The sequence below is a fragment of the Micropterus salmoides genome, unplaced genomic scaffold (assembly GCF_014851395.1).
Source record: "Micropterus salmoides isolate LMB-PRFRI ecotype aquatic unplaced genomic scaffold, ASM1485139v1 Ms_hic_scaffold_7, whole genome shotgun sequence".
Taxonomy (NCBI): domain Eukaryota; kingdom Metazoa; phylum Chordata; class Actinopteri; order Centrarchiformes; family Centrarchidae; genus Micropterus; species Micropterus salmoides.
The window spans coordinates 34439319-34463167 of NW_024044459.1; the positions used below are offsets into that span (position 1 = coordinate 34439319).

Here is a 23849-nt window from a genome sequence, read left to right on the forward strand (position 1 = left end):
CCTGCATGACAAACAATACATGCTGTTGGTATTATAAAAAAAACCAAACAATAAAAACAGTGAAAAAGGACCATACACCCACAGAAACTATAATGAACTAAAATGAGTTTATTCTCCCAAGAAACATTTTCATAATTGTTTTATAATCCAGAAGTACTGGCCCATGTTTGCTGCCGGTTCAAAGTTCCTTAAGTGCCACAGTTTTAAATACCTTAATTTACACTGATGTTACTCCACCTCACACATACTTTCATAGGTATTCCCCAGGCCCAAGGTAAGATGTGGGTGGACCCTCTGACAGAAGAGCGAAGCAGCACAGACAAGCAGAAATCTTTCTCGTCATGCGTCTTGCAGCAACCTCCATGTGGCTTTCGCTGAGAGGACCTAAACATTGGACGTGGAAAAAAAAACTTAGGCCTTGTGTTTGGGTATGATTTCTCAGCTCATTAATCTTGACTGTTGTCATACAGTACATCTCGCAGGCTGGCACATTTTCAGCCAGCTTGAATGTAATGATATTTATTAGAACATGTCCTCGCTTGCTGGGTGTCTCTTACCGTATCTGACATCATTGTCCTAGATACCAGTTGTGTTTACATATGACTAAGAGGAACAGGGTTGGACATCGTTATTGTTCATTGTTTTTTTTCGTTTTGCTAAGATATTTTATTTATTTAATCTTTTTGTCTTTTTGAAGGCTAAAATCATTTTTGCTGACCTGCCTATAAAGGAAACATGTTTTCAAACTTGTATTAAACAGCTATGTATATAAGAATAAAATTATATACACAAAATTAAAATTCACCAAATACATAACCCTCAAATCTTACACACTAAATATTCTACACTGTAGAAAATTAATAAAACCTTGTGTTGCTCATCTGCCTGTGAGAGCAACACAATATCAAACGTCTAAATAGCTTTTTAAGAAAATATAAATATTAATTTAAAATATAAATACAACCAGAATTTTATTATTAGTTAGGGCAAACTGTAGATATACAAGGATACATGGAACATTTACAGGGTATATTTAGCCCACTTTTACGTACTAAATAGAGTATAATTTAAATACGCAAGATATTTTTCAGTAATTGATATTTCAGTAGCAAAAGTCATTATTTAGTGATTCAGTAGTGATGAGTTCCTGTTTGACAGCCATCATCTATTTTGACACAAGTTAACTTATTAAAAAAAACTGAAGACAGCAGATGTAATGTTTGCATACTCTTTATAAAATGTTAGTCTTCTACTGGCTGCTAACAGTAACCACTGCCTTTCACGCCTCGAGCTCGACTGCTGATCTGGGCTGAACTCCGTGCAGCAGGTTGACTGAAGAGAATGTTTGGCTGGAGAGACAGTATGAGTGTGTGTGTGTGTGTGTGTGTGTGTGTGTCTTTGTGTCTTTGTTACAGACCTTGGAAAAAGCAGTAGCTCCCCTCTGTGGTTTGCTGTTGTAAGAGCACCTGGCACCACCGGGGGAGAGGTGGGCATCTGGGTACAAAGACATAACCTGCACAGCTCCACTGGCACAGCAAGGGGCAGGACTTCGACTCCAGTGATGAGGCACGGACATTGATAAATACAATTACTCTACTGTAATGTACCTGGATAAAAAGAGCCACTTAACAGTGAAGTGGGCGAGTGAAGTGTCGCTGTCGATCCTTTAGAATCTAGTCTGCTGCAGTGAGGTAGCAAATGATTTAGCGTGGAAATACTCCGTGTTTTTTCCTTCAGCTTGTGTTGCTGTTGAAAACACACCCAGAAAAGCCTCTGTTATTGCCCATCTCTCCAAATGACATAGGACAACAATACCCCCAATAGACACACATGTCTGCATGCATCCACATCCACACAGGAATAACTAGGGCTGAAAAGAATTACTCAACTTTTTCTTGCCAGTTTCCATGTCTTCTAAGTTTCTTTAGCTAATATGATGTACACGCAGGAATACGCACGTGCAAGTTCAGATTCTGCCTCATATATACACACAGAGTTATTTGGCCAGAGGGCCTTTGGTTCAAGTTGATGTTTTGGGTGAGCTGTGCGTAGCTTCAGAGGCGACCTAATGCAGGATCAGGTGTCTCTGTCCATATCAGATGCCTGTGTGGAGTGGATGGATAGCTTCAGATGGCATGTGCCCTCTCTGGACACTGGACACTTCACCGCCCACTCCAAATATTTACCTGACATGTCTCCGTGGGTGGCGGCCCATCTAAAGAAACATGTATACACACATTCACATTGATGGATTTTTTTTAGCAAACAGATATACACACCAGAGTTTTACTGATTTTGTGTTTTGAAAGCTGATATCGATGCTGTTTGGGCTGAAGCTGTCAGCAGCCAGATAATATTCAGTATTTTTACTTTGCCACTTTCATATAAAAACATGTACAGAAATGTACAACTTTTGTTTTTTTAAATTGTAAAGGTTATAAATCCTCTGAAACAGCAGATCACCAAGCGAGTCTTTAACCGTCCACTGCACATTTAAATGAATAAGTTTCCAATACATACACTGGTAGATCATTACGAACACACACACACACACACACACACACACCACCATACCTGCACACATGCTTAAATACAAGTCCATTTCCATGTCAGGCCTCATTGGTGTCGACACTTTGAAGTTGTCGGCTGCTTGTTTACTGATGCAAATTAGCAGGTATTGCATCTTCAGAGGAGCAGAGAGCGTGGCAGCATCGTGGGTGGCAAGTCTTCAGTCTAACACCCCAACTCATCTTCTTCCATCCATTCCACTCTCTGCCTCCACACCCCCCCCCCCAGTGAAGGAATGCTTTCAGCTGGACTCACCTGGTAGAAGGGCCTCTGGAGGCCGAACTGAGTAGAACTCAGCTGGCCTGGCCTGGAGCAGCTTGCCATTTGTTATCTAACTTCCTAACTTACATCATGAGAGTGAAAATAGATGGTTGTAAAAGTTGTGCAGAACACAAAATTACCGAAAAGCAGTAACACATGTTTTCCAATTTCATACTGGACATTTGCTTGACCAAATAGGACTCAGTCCGCTGGGAACCCTGCTGCTGCTGCAGCTTTCAATGGTGAGAACGCCACACTCCACCTTTTCCCACTTACTGACCGAAACGCACTGCCCTACCATTTACAGCTACTTGCATTGTGTTTGTGTGTGAATGATAAATCCAGCTGTGTGTTAAGTTGTGTGTGTATTTGTTTGTGTGCTGAATTTTTTTTTTCTATAATAATTAATTAATTTAAACATGTTTTGTGTTTGGCTACCACTTTCTGATTGATGTGTGTGTGTGTGCAGCTACGTTTTGTAGAAAAGCAATGATCTGTTGAAATGTCAACATATCCACAACAAGTAAACAAGTAGCCCGGCCCCAACTAATGGGTGATGAGACACATCATTCCATCACATCTTGTGAATGCACAGTCGATGCATACAAGTTACAGTGTGTGACTTAAACAAATATTCTAGCACCCCCTTTAGGCCAAGCGGTGAAGTATTGAACAAGTTAAAACAGAGCATTGCTCATTTTAGTCACAGTTTTGTCAAGCTGTAATCAGCTGCATGCAGATTTCTAACTAGTGGACCGTTACTGACGTACAGGGTTTGTGTGTGTTATGGATCCAGGATGAGGTTTCTGCATCTGCATGAGTGTGTGTGTGTGTGTGTGTCTGTGGGTAAAGAAGACTTTCATTTGAAGACAGGTCATTATTGTGGACATGGATTATCTGTCCGTCCCCGACCTGCTACTTCCACCCCCACGGCGGCTTGTGACAGCCGTCAGTGTCAGTCACTTGGTGCAGTGTGTGCGTGTTACATTGTTTGCATTAGGGCTGGCTGAGTAAACAGGGCTCAGGTTACCCCTAAGGGCTTTTCCATATCATTCATTCCAATTTAAATGTGGAAAAATATCACATGGGTGACAGGGGAGTACATTACTTGGTAGCACCAGATCACATTCATTTTCACGTATAACGAGGGGTCAGATCGCATGTTGGCATGTGATGAAACTCTTAATACATCCATGGATGAAACTCGACATGCTGTCTGGGACTTTTAATGGGTTTGATATGCACTTTAATCATGCCTCAAATTTAGGAATATGAGACTTATGTCCTTCTGTTTCTGTTGTTGGATAAGTATTAGATAGTGATTTGAAGGAAGGCCATACAGGGCCATAGTCAAACAGTTTTATGGTTTGATTCGAAGTGAGCGAAAGTTGGCTTCTAGGTGGAAGTACATCTGCCATGTCTGCGAAAATCTAACGAAAAGAGGCTGACCATAATGACAATCATTTGTCAGTGTCTTTGAAAAGAAGTTCTGCTTTTTATGTTTCAGGCTTCTTTAGGAAAAAGAGTTGGACAATTAGACAAGCAACAGCTGCCAATACAGTGTGCAGAATAACAGGCAGGAGATAAAGACCAGACGAGGAGGGCATCCATGTGACATGATGCACTCTAAACAAGAGGCCAGATCGAATGCAAAGCAGAATTTATTCACCTGCCAATTTTTCACCTGGATTTGACCAATGGAGTATTTATGCAGTCTGTTTCTTACCTAAAAAAGCAAAAGAACTTGACAGTACAGATGTTTGTTATAGCTGGCTGAGAAGTGGCACTCCGTGTGTGTGTGTGTGAGAAAATGTTTAAAACTTTCCAGAAACTCTAGTTGTTTCTCACATTTTCCTTCACATCCCCTCAATGTTGCTCCTGCTGTACATCCATAAAGTGCAGTCATACGGCTTTTGAGTAAGTTCAGCTGAAGTTGAAACAGTTCCAACTGGAACAGATGCGTCTCAGCTCGGTTATTACTGCGAGTTCATCTTTTCAAGCTATTCATTTTACACCATTTCAAAAATAACCCACAGCCACATTACAACAGTTATTTTAAAGCAACTATTTTTTCATGGTGTCCTCTATGGCTGATCCCTGTCAGCTCTGTGATTATCACCACGACACCTGTGAGCACAGGCAAGTGAGCTACACACACACACGCTTGCGAGATCCCCCTGGCTATGTAATGTGTTTCCTCTCTTTACATTTAGACATTCCTGAACAGAGTTAGTGTCTCTGTAAGTGTGATTTGTGCAGTAAGAAGCCATTCTTCAGTTGCACATGTTAAAGCAAAGATTTGGGAAGACATAATGTCACTTTGCACTTCATACTCCCAACTTCTAATAGCAAATAGAGCAGTGTAACAACCAGAAATTAGACCCCAGTATATATAAATCAAGTCCTTTGATTACTTCTTTATTTTCTAATTGATATAGTACACCATTGAGAACAGGAATAGTCTCTGTTACCACATTTTGATTTGATTCCTCAAAAGCGTTTCATATCATTTGTAAATGGTCCCTGTGTGAAAATTAAGTATTAAGACAACATCATTTATGTTTATATTGTGCTCACATGGTGTGTATTCCTGAATAAATGCTTGTTGGGGAGAGTCAGTTGTGGACTATTTTTGCCCCTTAACTGGTTAATATGTCCATGCTCATGGTCTTAGTGTTGTTTCAGAGGTCAGCATGGCCCAACCCCACTATCATTTAATCTTATTTCACTTTCTTTTCTCTTGTGTCTCTGGCTTTGCTTATTACTTTTACTCTGTTTCCCTCTCTCTATCTGTCTCCCAGCTTCCCACCCACCACCTCTCTCTCCTCTTCCCCCTCAGTCAGTTGATTTATCCCCTGCTCTGTTTTCCCTGGACCACATGGCCCGGCAGTTTGCCCTAGCGCCGGTCATCCAGAACCAATGTCATTCAGATCCAGTTAAATAAATGGCCCTATAAATTTCCTCCAATAATAAGCCCGGGTGCTGCTGGAATGTGTGGCAGCTCGTTGGTGACGAGACGGGTTGGGGGGTGAGAAATCCACGCAACCCCAAGACCCAGACGGCTCGGGCCAGTGTGAGAAAGCATGGATGCTGTGTGTATGAAGAGGAATCTAGGTTGAGCAAGTGTGTGTGAGTGTGTGTGTGTATGGTGTGGGGGTTGGGTCTACTCGCTGAGAGCCGCAGTAGGATCGGGTGTGAGGGAAGCGGGGGATTCCAACCCTGTCTGTCTCCCTACCTGGAACGAGACCTCAGGGACACTTTAAATCAGCCCACCCAGAGACAGAGACACCAATCAGACCTCTGTCAGACCCGACTAAATCAAGTCAAGTCAAGTGTGTTTGTGCGTGCATGTGCATCTGTCCGTGTGTGTGTGTGTGTGTGTGTTTTTGCACACGTGTGCCTGAAAATGTATGTCACTGGATCTCAGAGCCATCCAGCTCACTCATTTACAAGCCGGCGTTCAATATCATCACCATCACTGTCATCACACAGCCAGTCCTAAGAGTCGAAATGTCATGTATAGATACCATGAATAAACATGGAAGCAATAAATTAAAATGTGACAATGTTAACAAACAAACACATTATAAAGGAATCAGTGTGTTTGGCTATTTGTCTGTGCAAGCATACAAGTGTCCAAGGTTTGTGGCGGTATGTAAAACAATGAAAGCAGCGGTGAGGGACTGGACTTGCTTCTATCATGTAAAAACTTGTAATTCCAGTTAAAGTGTTTTAAAGTGCTTTTTTGGGCCTGGTTTGAATTGGATCAAATGAATCATGACACGCTACATAACTGTCATGACTCAAGTACATTTATTCATTTAGCTGACACTTTTATCCAAAGTGACTTACAATTGCTATATATGTCAGAGGTCGCACACCTCTGGAGCAACTAGGGGTTAAGTGTCTTGCTCAGGGACACAATGGTGGATGGGTCACAGTGGGAATTGAACCCAGGTCTCTCATACCAAAGGTATGTGTCTTATCCATTGCACCATCAACACCCTAGTATCACAGAACATCAATTCAATTCAATTCAATCTTTATCGTCCCACCAGGGAAATTTGGTTTGCAATAGGGTTGAAACAAACCTACATGAGACATGAACAAAGACAAGAACAGCTATTACCGCGTACAACATCTATTTGTTCGTCTAAGAGTACTCAAAAAGTTGAAATGCTAGCCTCAACACTGTAGGATGCTTCTGAGCAGCAGCTCAAGCTCAGTGCCAATTTAGGGCATTAATTTCTGTGGGTGTAAAGGAAAATTTGTATCTGTTAGTTTTTATCCAGGAGAATCTGTATCTCCGCCCAGAGGGGAGAAGAAAAATTCCTCCAAGAGAGGGTGGTCAGAGCTGGCTGTGATAATGACAAGATAATGTCAATGTTTTCTTGTCTGTCACCCGAGAGTGTGTGTGTGTGTGTGTGTGTGTGTGTGTGTGTATTTCAAATCCCTTACTGAATCTAATTAGGTTTAGCTTTCAGTGTTAAAGAAATGATAAGCATAAAATAGAAGGCTGTTACATGCTGTTAATGAGCAGCATAAAAAAGAAATGTTGATTAAAGATGCATTCTCTTAAATAACAGCTGTTGCCTAGATACAAACATTGTTTTTTTTATTATTTTACTGCAACATTTAAGTGCGAATAAAAGTTTAACTAGGAGATTCTGACTCCTGAAATTTATGTAAAGACTCCTCATTCTGTTACTTTTGTTGAGCTGCAAAAATCTCGTAATCTTAAAGTGGTGTGACAGAATGGAGCCAAAGACCAAAAGTTTCAAACAGATGTAACTTATATCATCCGATATTGGCAGGATTTCGCATTTTATCCGGCAAATGTGACCACATTGGTCTTTGTTACTAAATGGATAAAAGGTTCAATAAGAGATCTGTTACAGTCAGGACCAGTTATTGTAACCTAATGCTATTACATTTAAATCTCTAGTCACGACTGCATTATCTGCTGGCTTAAAACCTGCAGTCATCACTTGTGCTTTGACCTTACAAGCCAAAACACAAAGCATTTTACAGAGGGTAAATTCTGCTGTCATTTGTTGTTCTTATTCACTCAGTCACAGGCTGTGTGTTTACCCTCAGCTGATTTATTGGCCCTTCACTGCAGTAGCTGGCTGGCAGCACATGAGAAAAATGTCTGTCCCCCGCACTGTTCCGCCGCTACGAATCTCTGTGGGAAACAGGGAAACTCAATATTATTTCTCCCACCAACAGAGGGATGCGCTTAATGCAAGGGGGTCGGGTGGCTTGATGTTGGTGGGCTTCTGTGGTCGTCAGAAAAACAGACAGACTTGGCACATCGAAGAGCTCCCATGCACCATCTCCGGTGTCAATCTCGTTTCATGGCACACATCCTGCCCTCCACCTATCACGGTGCAAACAACATTACCTGGCACTGTAAAACAAACGCACCCAGCCTGGCTTTGAACTGAAGAAGGAACTTTATTTCAAAGACCTGGAGATTCTGGAAGGGTGTTGTGGGAGGGTGAGGGAGGCGGAGGGTGACACCCCTCCCCGCCCTTGTCCAGTTACGGAGCTGAGTGACTGGCCCACTGTGCGCTGCTAGTGACCCGAAACCCGTTTACTGCCTTAAATCGCTGCTCCTGTCCGCCACCCCCACCTCCACCTCTCCCCAACGACGCACCGCCACCCTCCTGTCCGTCGCCTCCAGAAGATGACAAATCACCCTCAGCTTCGTAAATGGGGCTAAGACCCCGCATGGCCCCTGGTCCCCTCCCTACAGCCTGCCCTGTCTGCTTAGAGAGGAGATTCCTCATCCTGGAATGAGGCAGCCGACCAGGTCAGACCTACACCTCCCCTCCACCCCCTTCACCCACAAGAGCTCTAGCTTATATCTATGTGTTTATCAAATCTACATGGGGAAAATAAACATTGTTTGAGCGTGATGTTGACAGATTGGCTGGAAATATGAACATCAGCCACAGTGGAAAGAAGTGGGCATTTATCACCTGGAGGATGGATACTGTTCTGTATGTGTGTGTGTCTATGTTACATCCCTGTTGCATGAACTGATCCATCTGAATGTGTGTGTGTGTTTGCATATCTGTCTCTGTGTAGCTTATGTTTACATACCTGTTGCATGAATTGGTCTGTGTGTGTGTGTGTGTGTGTGTGCTTACTACATAACCGTCTGGCTCCCATGTGAGGCAGTAAATCTATCATTCCTGCTGCGTTTACCTACCACTTCACAGAGCTGTATGTCCAGTGTAAACAACGTTTATCACTGCATGCAAATGAGCCTGTAAGCTGCAGCCTCCACAAAGGCTCCATTCACTCCCAGCATGGCGTTTTACCAGCACGTTGAATCCGATACCCCAGATTACAGGGTCATTCGCAGGCTTTGTGCGCCGCTTTACTGTCACTCACACTTTACAATGGTTCCCTCCAAATGTCATTTTACAAATAGTCTGCGTTTTCTGGAGCCATTATTAGAGTTATGACCAATACCAGTCCACATAAATGTCATGGTTCAACCTTGACGAGTCTGCTGTGAACACAAGACAAGATTTATCTCCTCTCCACCTTCCTCTCCTCATCTTTTCCCCTTCTATTTACCTCTCCTTTTTTCTCTTTACCATTTTCCTACATCCTCTCAAAAAGGTGGTGGTATGTGTTGATTGTAGTAATTTTGCTGTTGAGGGTTCACCCTTGGAGAACAGAACCATGATTATACTGATATGTCATTCACATGAATGAGGCCTATATAATGCTTTTATTACAAACCCTCTGATGTGATGAAAACCTGCATTAAACCTATATTGCATCAGTAATTGATTACACATATTCAGTATAATTATTGTGATGACTACAGATTTCACCGAGGTTTAGTGCCCCATGATGATGTTATCATCTTTGGCATAAAGTTAAAGTTGGCCATCAGCAGCCAACAACCTTCACTGGCTGATGCCTGAACAACAGCAGCACGTGCTGCTGTAAATTACGGCTTAGGGTCCCGCTGGGAGGTAGAAAAGATTTATTGGACACTAATAAGCGCTATCTCCTCAGCAGATCACACAAGAATACAATGTGGGTGAGTAAGTGAGAGAGGGGGGGGATACACACAGTGTGTCTGTGGTCTAAGGTAATGTAATATAATATGACATTTTTATCATTTACTTGGGGAAACTGGAATGTAGAGCAGTGAAATGACAGCATACACAAAAATAAATAGTAAATAACTGTGACTACACAGCAGAGGACGACATAATAACTCAAATATAAAAAACACATGAAGTGAAAATATTACAATTATAGATTGGACATTTTTTTCTGTCAGTTTATGAAAGTGCACAGGGTAACAGGTAAAGGAGACAAGAAAGAAAAATTAATGAAAGTGTGTACGCTGTTAATAAGATGCACATAATGTGTATGATATGATAAATATTTCAGGATGGTTAATATATACATTTAGGCATTTTTAAATTAGTTGACAGAAGGCAAAAAACTGATTGACATGTGAGATGTTGCTGTTGATATCCTTTGTAATAAATTATGCATTATTATTATCTGTCCAATTATGCATTATGGTTTGTAAGAGAGGATTTCTGTGGAAAATGTCTCCAATCCCAAACTGACAGCACCCTGATGACCCTGATCATCAGATTATATTAATCGCGTCAGGACAGGTAGTTTGTTGGCTTGCTTGCATCACACCAGTGAAAATGTGTATATTTGCTGTGCTGCTGATATATTTTATGGATTGCATTAACATTTTTTCACAGATGTCATAGCGAGTTTCAGTTTGCACTATTGGAGAGAATGTGGGATTATAGGTGAGTGCAGAAAGTAGGTAGACACACTTAGGCTACATCCACAATACTAAGTTTTTGTTCCTGACAGTGACACGGGAGAACAAAGAAACTGTGGAAAGGTGGAAAATAGATGGGGAGTCGTCACAAAGCAAATAAGGCGGCATGCACAGTACAAGTTTATAAGTGTTGTTTGCACAGTACAAAATATTTTAATAAAAAATACCTAAACAAACACTGTCAGTAGCATTATGTTTTTGATTTGCATGATTGAAAAGTAGTGTTATAGTCAAGACCGCCCAAACCGAGACCAAGTCAAGATCAAGTCAAGACCAAGTCAAGACCAAGACCAGAGTTTAACAAGACCGAGTAAAGACCAAGACTTTTAGTTGCTGAGACCAAGTCGAAAGACCAAAACCAGTTCCCCACATTACATGACACAAAAAAATGTGGAATGAGATCATAGGCATTTCTCAAATTGATCTGAAAGATCCACATTCCCATTAAAGCACCCACATACAAACACTTAGAGCTGAAATCAACGTGAACATCTTTATTCAACACTCCTTTTCCATGCTTCATGCATCGTGCGGAGGGGGCACAGTTGTTAACGGGAACATCATATTTTTAATTACGGTTATTGGTTGCATTTGAAGTGATACATTTTTACATCCAATCAAAGTTAGGATGTCAACAAATAAATCACACAATGCAAAAGTAATTTATTGATATTCCCAAAGTTATGGTCTTGACTGGTCTTGAAATAAAATCCCAAGTTCTCAATTTCCGAGACCGAGACAAGGCCGAGTACCAGGGTGCGAACTATGGGGGAGCCAGGGGGAGCTTAGCTCCTCTTATTAAGACATCAGCTCCCCTAAAAGCATGATTTGTGATATAATGACAGCATGTTTTATTGATAATAATCTCTATATTTCTCTATCATCATGGATGATGTGGAGCATCAGACTTCATCCAGCCAGTGGGAACGATCACAGACCATCCGCAGTGAAAGAATTTTAACCCCCTGAAATCTATGGTATAGTTTGCATACCATCCAAGACCATCAAAAAGTGGTCTTAATACCAGTTCTATACAACACTACTGATAAGATCTAATTAGGAAGCCAAATGTGAGTGTATGTTTCATTGTTTCCTCTGTTTTCTCCTGACCGCAGTAATACGCTACCCCGAAGTTTGAAAACAGGGTCAACTGCGTTTTTTAAAATTCTTTATCTTATGTCTTCAGATTCACCGTTTTAGTCTGGATGGTGAGGTGCAAAAAAAGCAAAAATGCGGCTTTTTAAAAAGAAAATGCAGTAATGTAGCAACACATACAGACTCAAAAACTGAGACAGCGATAGGCTGCTACTCGTTGTAAAAGGTCGCAACAGAAGCAACTGTCCAGTAGGAGCAGAGTATGTAAATGACGTGTTCAGTGCAACATATCCACAGAGCTACAGATTCATGAGGCCAGACACTGCCTATTTCTATTGCAGCGTTACACATACAGTTTTGCAGCAGTGACTTGCTAAGCCTTCTCCTCCCAAAAGGCCTTTTTGACAGATCAGGCTTCTCTGCTCTGAACACTTATTTCTCAGAGGCATGGCTCTAATAAAGACACTGCAGCTGAAATGCTTTCATATTCAGCCTGGCTCTGTGTTTAAGCAGTGTGAGGTTAGGGCATGCTCCCTGTCAGCACTGCTCTGGGTTTGACGTTGCTGCTTCCTTCTAAGAGCAACAGAGCAACAATGCCAACAAATCTGACTCAAGACACTCACATACAAAAAGAGAGATGAGCATGTGTAAAGGCACACATAAGCCCCTATTTGTTGTGTGTGTGTCCCTGTCTATCTGTGTGTGTGTTCACCTGTGACCGTGGCTATTCATTAGAAAGAGATGAGCTCACGAGGGTGGGTCCAACGGAGGGATTGGTGAGTGTGTGGGCTTGCGGCCTGTTTCAAATCCAAGGTTAATCCTGGCCTTTCACACTGGAGAGTCTAGTTAACAGAGAGCGTGGTGGGTGGGTTGGGAATCAAGTGGCAGAAAGATAACCTATGATTGGATAGTGCATGTTTGAAAACATAGTGAAGATTTGAAAGAATTAAGTTTGTTTTGGTTTATGACAATTAGCATTTTCCATCACATGTGCAAAACCGCTTCAAGCCGGTAAAGTTGCAAAGTCAGTGAGTATTTTTCCATAATGTGAATTCCCATTTTAAAGTTTCCTGTTAATAACATTCTTAATGTTCCTAAATACGGAAACAGCCTCATAGATAATGTAACTGTACTATAATTTATGTTGAAAATTCTGTCCATTTGGTCTAGCAGACAGCTTGAAATACTACTTGAACCACAGCCGAAGCCTGTCAGAGGTGTGAATCAGAGCTGTAGCAAATGAATGTGCTGTTACACATGGGAACAAAACTGTGCAATAGTTTTACCAAAATGCTCCTTGGGTAGTTGAGTCGCTGAGTCATGCTCTTAATGCTGGCCACACACAAGAGGATAATTGCTCTCTCCACAATTGCAGGGGTGTTCCCGGTCCGAGGCTGGTTGGAGATGATTATCATACCAAATGATCCTGTAGACTAAAAGGTTTACAGACAAAACCCTAAACCCACTGATATTTACGATTCAAAATCAGGGTGCCTCTGATCAGAAACCTGCAACAGCCAATGACAGCGAGCTGACCGAGCGAGCCATGTTTGTTTACGTCTGAAGTCGCGTTTGATCATGCAAGTTTCTGTGAGATCCTAAGTCCCCGTAACCGCCATTCTGAAATCGTTTAGCCCTGACTGAATCATCTGGTGTGTCTGTTCTTAAGATTCATATATTAAAAAATCGGTTACTTCTGTTGTTATGTCTGTAGTATCCAACATTTTTTAAATCGATTAAGATTTGAAAATCCTCTGGTGTGCACCAGGCATAAGTGGCACGACTTGATTGGTTCTGCCGTGTAGTGGCGTGGTAGAAGACGCTGCTTATCTTGCTCACCTTGATCATGTGTGGGAAGTCACTGACATAAAAAAGCAGAGGGTTCACAGCACTCCTGCTTGGCCCTGCTACCAAGCAGAACCCCAGCAGTGCAGCTTGGCGCAGCTATCCACTGCAGTGAGGCTGTAGTGGAATGTCATCACAGTCCGGCTTGGCACGGCGCGGCTAAAGCGGACTGACCCGGTCTTGGTAAATGGAAAAACCCTATGATGTGGAGGGCCGTAAAACCAAAACAACGAGCTGAAAGACGTAATAACTTTAGCCCACATGTGGGAAACTGCAAGGGGATAATTCTGTGTGGGTTTGTCACCACGAGTGACACCTTTCTGATTTATCCATCTTTAAAAGAAAAATATTGATTAAAGCAGTGTTAGCTTTGACTTTTATCACACAACCAGATGTTTTCCAACACAGTACCTCAACTGCTTTCATGTTTCTAGCACATCCATCCTCAGGCAGCGCTCCAACTGTAAGTCAGTTCATATTATCTATTGCAACTTTATTTACCTAAAACGGGAGAAGGAGTGTGAAGAAAGGAGGGCAGAGGGGAGATGGTTAGTGTGCATATGTGTGTGTTAAGTGTGTCCATACCCATAACAACTCACTTTACATTGAGTTTTTAGGGTACCACCATTGTTCTCACACACTCTCTCTCAGGATTCATATGTACTTCTTGGCAGCAGCTGCAGCCCTTTGTACTGTGGCGTTAGCAGTGTGTGTGTTTGTGATTCACTGTGCGTGTGTTCTCTCCCAGCGGCACAGCTGACAGGGCATTAAACAACTCTGAGCGGCATGTAGCCACTGGCAAGTAGTCTGCAGGGGATTTAGAGGGCAGAGAAAGTCACTATGTTTTTCTCTTGGTTGCCCCACACACACTTCCCTTCTTTAATGTGGGTGTCACACCCTTTACTGTTCTCAGACATGTGCGCACACACACTTAGACACTTTCAAAAAGGTGAAAATCCATTGCGAATGATGAAATCCATCCTTTGAGGTTTACTTTCCTTCTTCCCAGAGTCTTTCTTTCTCTCTCTTGCTTGATGGATTGTTTCGTCCTGTTTTCGTCAACAGAGAATTCCACAGGAAACGACGGTAATTAAGAAATATTGATGCTGGATACATCTATTTACTTTTCCAAAATGATCATTAGCAAAATTCGGCTGCAGTCGTTCATCACTGTACAGCAGCACTTGGCATCGGACACACACGCTCGCTGCGAGCCTATCCCAGCATTTCTCTTGGCGATGACTTCATTAGAGCTCGATTTGCTGTCCTGTAAACATGTGTCTCTCTGGGAGATGTAATATGATGGCTGGACTAACTGTTCATCTGTCTTCCATACACATGTTAAAGCATGCAAAGGGGTGGACAAAACGCCGGAATCAACATGACACGTACTTTAACGTTGCACGCTGCTAACTTTGTGTTAGCTTTAAAATTATATGTCTTCAGAGAAATATGAGGCAATTAGTGAAGTTTGTAAGAGGCTCAACGTCCAGCAGATCATCAGCCACAAAAACTGAGTGAAGCCTGGACACAGTTGAGGTTTCCCATTCGAGAAACAGAAATCTGACAGAATAATTGCTTGAAGTTGAACTGAAATTTGAATTCTCCTCACTTTTTGTGTGAGGAAATATAAACTATAGTGATTTAAGATGTCTGTCGCTTTTTGACATTCCACACTTGGGAATACCTACTATGATGCTGATCCTGATGCCTTGTATTGGAACTTGTACTTAGAAACTGGAAGCTAGAATAGGTGACAGTGGCGGCTGGTGCGTTTTCCTCCATGGATGACTGCTGTATCAAAAATAAAGCAAACGTGTACTAAAGCATCTCACCAGTGTTTTTCAGCAAAGCCTAACCAAGTAGTTTTGGTGCAGAAACATAACCAAGCTGCGACTGTTTCACAATGTTTACCATGTGTCCGGTTCCTGAATCAAACCAATGCCAGGATGATACATTGTTTAAATTTTCCAACTGGTCCGGTTTGCGCACCAAGTGGGTAAACACTCCAGGGTTCGGTTCCAACAAGGATAGTGTTAACACGCCTTTAAAAAGCCTTAGGCGAGGTTTAGGAAAAGATCAAAGTTTGGGTCAATAAGTCAACATTAACTTTCAGGGTCACACAGGAACCAAACCCCAATCTCCCAGGTAATTACATTTGTCGTACATACAACATAATTAGGAAAACAATTTAGAAATATAAACATGCAATTTCGTGGCAACAGGTGTAGGCCATTAGTCCTATACAACAGTACACTCACCAAGTTAATTGCTGAGTTCTGGGAATGTGGCAACATCACTAATAAGTCAAAAAAGGGTAAAATTCTTGTCCCCAGACTGTCTGTGGTGACGTCTATCACAGTTTGCAGATCAGCTTTTTTGTTCAACTTTAACTAACGTTTTTTTTGTGCAATAAATCACATTTTGGGTATGCTTACCATTAGTTTTATCCCTAAATAGAGAGGTTTAGATCATTTGACTAAACCGCTGGCCTGTCTGATCGTCTGACAGCTTGTGTATCTGTTTTCCCAGATCCCAGCAATTAACTTGGTGAGTACACTGTTATATTACAGATGTAAATGATACCCAAAACTACAAAAATAGGAGTTTTCCTTTAAAGTAAGGCCTCAGAAATGACCAGAAAAAAGTGATTTAAATCCTCTGAGACAGTATTTCTATCACATCGCATTCAACACAGCTTGCCTCCCAGACTAGTGCACGCAGAAGCCTCATCACCTGGGAGGAGCACAAACCCTGCAGCTCTGGAAAACATAAAACGGTTTAATGCATCTTTTGTTTTTTGACTGTATCAAGACAGGTTAATATTTAGCAGAAGCCAAAGAAAGCCTTCAGCCTGTAATGTCTGCTTCCAGCTGTTGTTTTTGTAAATATCTGGAAAGATATTGCAGTACTCGACTGGGAGACATCCGTTCTCATGATTGCTCTGCAGGGATGAGCTTGTCATGTGGTATGGAGAGCTGGGCAACTTGCAGGGTTTCATTCCACTCAGACACTGCAGCAGGTGATTTCACTCTCTTGTCAAGGTGTGCTTATCGCTGAAATCACTTGACCAAAACATAAAACAAGCTGAAGAATCACAGATGAGTTGTTCAGACTTGCAATATCTTGCACACTGGTAGCATGCTGATTGTTTCTCCATGTTCATGTGAAGAAATTGTGCTCAGGTATGAGGAGCCACAAAAAGATGAGAAAATGAGCGATTATGCAACAGTGCATCATATCATCATGCATGACAACACAAAACTCACAAACTCAAACAGACCATGAACCAGATTAACAGACACAACCACCCTGACAAACTTGCTTCTGTCTGAGTTAAACAGTGGTGAAGAATGCATCTGCTTGAGCTGCAGCATAGTGTAACAATACTCAAGGGTGTTGGCACATCAAAAACTCTTTTGATCCACAAGTTATTTGTATTTATTTATTTCCACCAACACTGCCTCTCATGCCCTTTTGAGTTGGCTGAGAAAATTGATTTACAGGCAGCTGGGGTAGTGTTTGAAGATGGAGGGATTTGACTTTAATCATTAGTGTGCGTGTGTATGTGTGTGTGTGTGTTTGTGTATTGAGAGTTTGATTCAGAGTCCTCTTGTACTGATTCGCTGCCAATTTTAATTTCAATTCAAGTGACTTTATTGGAATGGAGCCAATCCCAGCTGGCACCAGGAGAGAAGCGGGGTACAACTATACTATCATAATGAACCTAAATAAGCAATAACAATACAAAAGGGCATGGAGAACAAGAGGGGTTATGGAAGGTAGGTAAGAGTACTTTAGGATTTAAACCTACATCAGATAAATTATTAATTAATAAACTTTCATTACTTGCCATTTAGGAGAGGGGGCTCAAAGGGCTGTGGAGATCATGGCAGGCTGCTAAACAATTTGTCAGTGCCAGCATACAGCAGTCCTCCCTCTCTACCAGTAGGATTAGAAGTCTCTTTGAGTCACTTAGATAGCGGAACTCTGGCTATTTAGCAAAATAATGGTCTTTAAGACTTTGATTTTGCTTGCAGTGGAACCAGGAAGTGCACATAAGTACACACATATCTCTGTTGTAGCTCTGAACTCTGGTCTGACAGCACAGCAAGACCTCCTCATAAATTGCTGATCATCCAAAGTGAAGTGATCCTGGTTTGTGTAAAATTAAAATGACATGACAAACAAATCTGTCTATGTGAGGTTAGGGGTAGGGGTAGGTAGGGTTGTTGTTTTCTGGCTGACCCTGACCCATGACCTCCCTGAAGGCATGAAAGACAGAAAGAGTTCACTCCAAGTAATCATAGTCCAGTTCCACAACTCACTGCTGCTGCTGCACTAATCAGGATTGAGCTATATTACATATAAAAAAGTGTATATGTATAAAGTATATATTCGTCATGTTGTTTTTAAAGGACGATGCCAGTAATATGTAGCAGTGGACACAGTAGCTATTACTGTACCTGTGTACATCCTGTATTTTCACTAACTTTATATATGTTGACCATACTTCCGGACACGTCCTATTTTTGGGACCTAAAAAATGCTGGTATTGTATGTGTCAGTGTCAAATAAAGGTTCTAGCATTTACTTGAATCCCCCCCAGCCCCAACCTTCCACCCACTGCGGGTGTCTGTCTGCCTCCTGCCCTTACCAAAATATGGTCACCCTTTCAGGAATTGTATTCTGTAACGTTAAATTGAGCCCCTGTACACTGAGGAGCAGCCACAGTGGCCACAAGTGACAGTTATGTGATATTATTACAGTAATGTCCATCGTTCAGCAATTTCTACCTAAAGTTTGCCAAACATTAGCTAAGATTTTCATCATAGGTTACCAGACCAAGGTTATAGCAGCAATACCCCCTGAGTGTATTGAAGTGAGGAAGGTGCAGTTTATTGTTTTTGACATTTGTACGAGAATGATTATTTCGTCTTTCAAGTTACTTTCTTTAAAGCATTAAAACAGTGATAAGAATCAAACACATTTTAGTTTAATATAATGATTTTTAGTTACTTGAGTTAGAATCTAATTATTCCTTTTGAAGCACCATTGAGTCCTAGACACAATGAATAATCTCTGTCTGGAAGCTGTGTTGACATGTGCCCAGAGCCACGTTGATCATTTAGTCTCTTACTTTGTAGCATGTTCTCTCTGTGTTGCTGAATCATTTTCCCTGTTAAGCAACAGGGAAGAAGAGAAAAAAGAGAAGGAGCTCCGGCGCTTGTTGCGACTCGCAGCATCCAGTAAAAGGAAAGAGGAAATTACAGAGCTTGGTTTTCTGTAGAAAACAACTCTGTGTGAAGATACCACAATGGTTTCCATGCCTGCACCAAAAAAGACAATATTTAAATATGATAAATTTATTTAAACTCAACATATCTTAATAGAGTAATGTCAGACAGACGATGGACAAAAGAAGTCGATGCAGCAGAAGATATCTTTTTTATTCCCTCTTCCTTGTCAAAACCGAGTGTGTTATGCTAGTAGCGGCTAATGTAGCCTCCAGCAGCGAGCCTCCAGCAGAGATGAGAGACTTTGTGCCGCCTTCTCTGGAGCCACAAAAGGCTTCATACAAATGTTTTCACATATGCAATAGCAGGCCTGTGGAGAGACCTTTGGAAGGGCAAGTGCTCAAAGTATAAAATGGGCACATGGAACAAGGATTTAAATAGGGCTGTTCTCACAATATTAATACAGAAATAAATTATTATTAAATTATGTATTCCTTGCCGAGCAAATCAGCAAATGCTGTGATGCACTCTTGAAACAAACACAGGGAATACCCAGCTCCAGCTTTAAAACACTGTGAGCTGACAGAACTTACAGGGAACATTTGCTGTTGAGGGGGTTGCTGGGGATGTTGCTATTGTTGTTGCTGCTGATACTACTTAATGTGATCTGTGACTAGTGATATTAAAACAAACATAGGATATATATTAGCTGAACAACAACAATTGTTATGCGACCATGACAAGATGTAAAGTTTGCTGACCGTGTTTGGAACTGCACACCAAGAGCAGCAGATAGAGAAAGTAAGATACCAAATTCAGAAAAGTGTGGGAAATAATCTGAGAAGGAAACTTTAATGGGGTAAAGGATGGTGGCCATGGCAGGGGTAAGAGTGAGACAGACAAATCTATAGACAGAGGTGTGTGAGCGTGTGTGTCTACAGTATGCAATGTTGTGATAATGATTTTGTATGTTGCATTGGATTCTGAGATATATTTGGATTTTGATTGACTATATCTCTAATCATAAATCTAAATAAATAATCTAGCTAACCAGATCTTCCACCTTATCATTTCATACCTTTTCCTTAAATCTCCTAGAGCTCTTCTTCACTCTTTACTCTACTGTGATGTCAAGAATATTATTTATTTTACACTGACATTTTTATATGTACTTCCAGTTATTGAGTTTATATAGTAGTTTTGCTGTTGTAAACACCACTATTGCTGTTAAAATGTAAATATTTGCAATGCTGTTCTAAATTAAATGAAAATGTTAAAAGGGCTTCTAAGTAGGCTAAAGCCTAATTCGGAGGAATAAGTATCAGTATAAGCCTGTTTTACCGATGTTGTTGTAATTATTTTACGGCAAGCTACATTTTTTATTAAGTAACTGTAATAATCCTAATTCAAGTGACCACACCTCTCGACGCCCGTGAAACTTTTCTCCCTCAAACAGCAAGAACTAAGTGAACAGAGCTCCTTTATTTATCTGCATGTAGAAGTAACGTTAGCTGTCGGCACTGTGTTAGCCGGCAGCTAACGTTACAGGTGACACACAGCAATATACAAAACAACTGTGCTGCTCTCTTTGTGTCTCTTTCTTGTAAAATACATCCAACAACCCACAACAAGAAAACCCCACTAACCGGCGGTATCAAAGGTGTCTTGTAGTGCTGCTGAATCGCTAACGGTGTCTGAACGGGAGGGCTCGTCACACATGAGGTCATCAGGTGAAAGGTCATCATGTGGGTCATTTTATTTAGTACTGTGAAATTATTATTCATTCATTTTACTAATAGTTTGATTGGACAAGCCTTCACAAAAGGGCACTTGATTCAAGTTGATTCAAAAAGAACAAGTTGACTTTTATTATAAACTTTGTGATATTATTTAAATTTATAGTAAGAGTTTTCCCTTGTTTTAAATTAAATAAAGTTCAAAGACAATATGTTGGACACAGACATACTGTGCATGCATATATTTCACATGATACAATAGTTCTACATAATTGTCCAATAATGCTGTAATAAATGGATTGTTGTTTATATTTAGTCAAATTATTCATGAGAAGGTGATTGCATTTCACACTTTGCTTCTTTTGTAACAGTTGGGTTGGTGGGTCATGTGACTAATCATGTGACCATCAAAAGGATGGAGAAAAGCATCACATCTGTTTGATGAAGATTCACATCCACACGTTGTCACAATAAAGTGGTGTAGTTTAGCGTGAAGGCCTTTTCTCTTTACATGGACATTTCTTTTTGTTCATCTGACTGGGACCTAAGTCATTAAGTGCCTTAACAGAAGCATGCCTAATCAAAATGCAAATATTGTTTGGCCATGCAATCTTTCACGCTTGCAGGGGTCTTCCCATGGGGCCATTTGAGCACCAGCAGTCACGTTACTGAGAAAACTGAAAATGTAAATAAGCTCTTTGTGATTCAAAATAGGAGTATTTCACACTGTATTATTACTAAGAATCCTTCAAAATCTAGTGAATGAGACATGGACCACCAATTCCATGCCTAGATGGAAGATGTAGATTCTTGTGGATGATTTAAAACTGAAATGTTCAACCGTTTAAACTTTAATGTATGTAAAGACTGAGATTAACATAGTGATTCATACACATTTAATTAAATTAATGTCCTGTCTGGGGGGAGTGCAGCATAAAAATGCGATTTAAAAAAAATGTCTTTAAATGTTAAAAAATGCAAAAAATAACAATGTAAATTTCAACCCATTGGTCATTAATATGTGGATAACTTCCTTTTCATAAAAGAAGTCCCTTACAATATATCCAAGTTGTTCCAAGCCCATTTCCTCTTTTAAATAATTCTGCATGGTTAACCTCTTGAGGATGCTTGAGGGTCTCATCTACATTTCCAGAGGTTAACCTGGTGTCCTGCGTGACCCCAAAGGATTCAGAGGAAGACTGTTGGAAGGGCTTCCTCTGTGTGTGTTTTAGACCTCACTTCCCCCTCCAACATCTCAGGAGGTCTGGCCAGGCCTGGCAGGCCCTCAAAGACGCCCTTCTTTTGCCCCACGCCCCTGGGGAGGGCAGCCCCCAACATTTATGCAAAGTCAACAAGCCCTAATTGTAGGATCAGCTTACAAGCTAAATTCTTCTTGAGCCCATTAACAACTGCAGTTAATTATAAGTCAAGCGGCTGTGGGGTGCTTTAGTGTGAGTGACAGGGAGAAGAGGCCGATATAGAAAAAAAATATGTCTGGAAACATTTCAAGTTACATCACAGATACAATATGCACACGCATGCAAACAGGCACATTAGACTTTTTTAGGCGGACCTCCCAGACTACAGTAAATCTCTTCTTCATTGGTCTTTGTGGCAGGGATTTGCTGTAATGAATGAGAGGATCAGAGCAGTGACTCACACATTGTCAAAGTCACAATCAGACCAATTTTCCTCTAGCCTCAGTGTGTATGCTTGACAGTAGGCTCTGTATTCCCTCTAATTAGACTCTTGGACAGCTGAGTGCATGTTCATCTAAAAATAAGAGAGCGATATGAGGAAGTGAACCATCACATTTTGGCAATGACAGGTTCAATGGGCGAAAGCTGGCAGGTTGGTATGTTGGTTTTTACTGTCCCTGGTACAAGCTATGCACAATATTGCTAAGGTTGCCAAGTGTCTACATGATATATTGCATGTGTTGGTACAGAAACTGCCAAAGAGATCGTTGTTGGCAACATGTCTGTTTTGAGAAATCCAGCCCATAAAAATCGACTCTGACAAGCAGGTGTATAAATTGAGGGTTTTACATTTTCTTTTTATGATCTTATCTTAAAATCCAGCCCTACAGACAGATTGTGATTATTTTATACACAGGAAGACAAGTTGCTCGCCAAATTCCCTACAACTTTTTCCACTGCTTAACAAGTCCCAGCATGGACAGTCCCTGAAGCAGCACTCAGCCTCACTCGCGATCATAAACCCACAATGGTTCCACCAAGGTATCTAACAAGGTTCATTCATTTATTAGTGGAGTCTTCATCATCCTCGTCAATTCATGTACTATTCCCTAAAAGCTAGACCCCCTCAGTCTTTCAAATCACAAGTGAGGAGGAAGAAGACAGTTTGGTGATCAGGTCTCGTGGCTCTAAGCCCCCTTTATTGAATTCTCTGTTGTCTTTACGAAGGCCAGGCTAAGACGGAGCCAACAGGTGTCAGTCTCAAGTGGGATGAGCATTAGGATGTTCCCTTTGACCTCGGAGGGAGATTGGACAGCTGCAGTGTCTTTGTATGGGTGGGTGTTGGGGGGGGGAAGGTTGAGGAATGAACAGATTGAGTTCATAGGTTGCAGACAGGGTGTTTCCAGGTCAAGGCCATAAGCAAGTGGAGAAAGGCATTAACTGCAACAACTTTCTGTGGATGTCAGAGGTAGACCTGAGTTGGACCATGACTTCATGACTCATTTTAGAGCTTGTTGTATCCCATGAAACTCAGAAACTAAGCAAGCAAAGACCTTATCAAGGACGTCTGAGTGGTACAGAGCTTCAGAGCTTCACTTGCAAGAAATTAAATAATCTCTGCACCTGTGCCTAGGCTGTAGAGAGGAAAGACAGAAGCCACTAAGTGGCTCCTGGCCTGATCCGCAATTGATTGGTGTTGGCGCCAATATGGACCAAACGTGACAATCCACCTCAAATACAATTTTCTGTCCTGCTGCAAATACGGTCTTCCAACAAGTGGTAGGCGTTTACTGTTAAACTGGAATTATTGGCAGGATTTTTTGGGGGTTAGTGAATGTTACCAAATAATGACTCCATTTACTTTTTCTACAGTACTGTCGACGTGTGTTTGTTGTGAAACGTTGTTTTGATGTGTACACATGTATAACAAAGCCTGAGACAAGGACTAACATTACATCTTATTAATGACAATGTTTTAGCAGCAGTTACAGTCAGTACTGGAGGACCTGCATTGTTTAGCAGGTCAGCTGTCGTAAGTGAAAAAGTCACACAGGTGTATTAGTAA

At 41.3% G+C, this 23849-nt stretch overlaps 1 long non-coding RNA gene across 1 annotated transcript in view; it reads left to right on the forward strand.

Annotated features, from left to right (window-relative positions):
- LOC119892052 overlaps window positions 1–23849 on the forward strand; it is a 35507-nt gene that overhangs the window by 10369 nt on the left and 1289 nt on the right. The window lies entirely within an intron of this gene.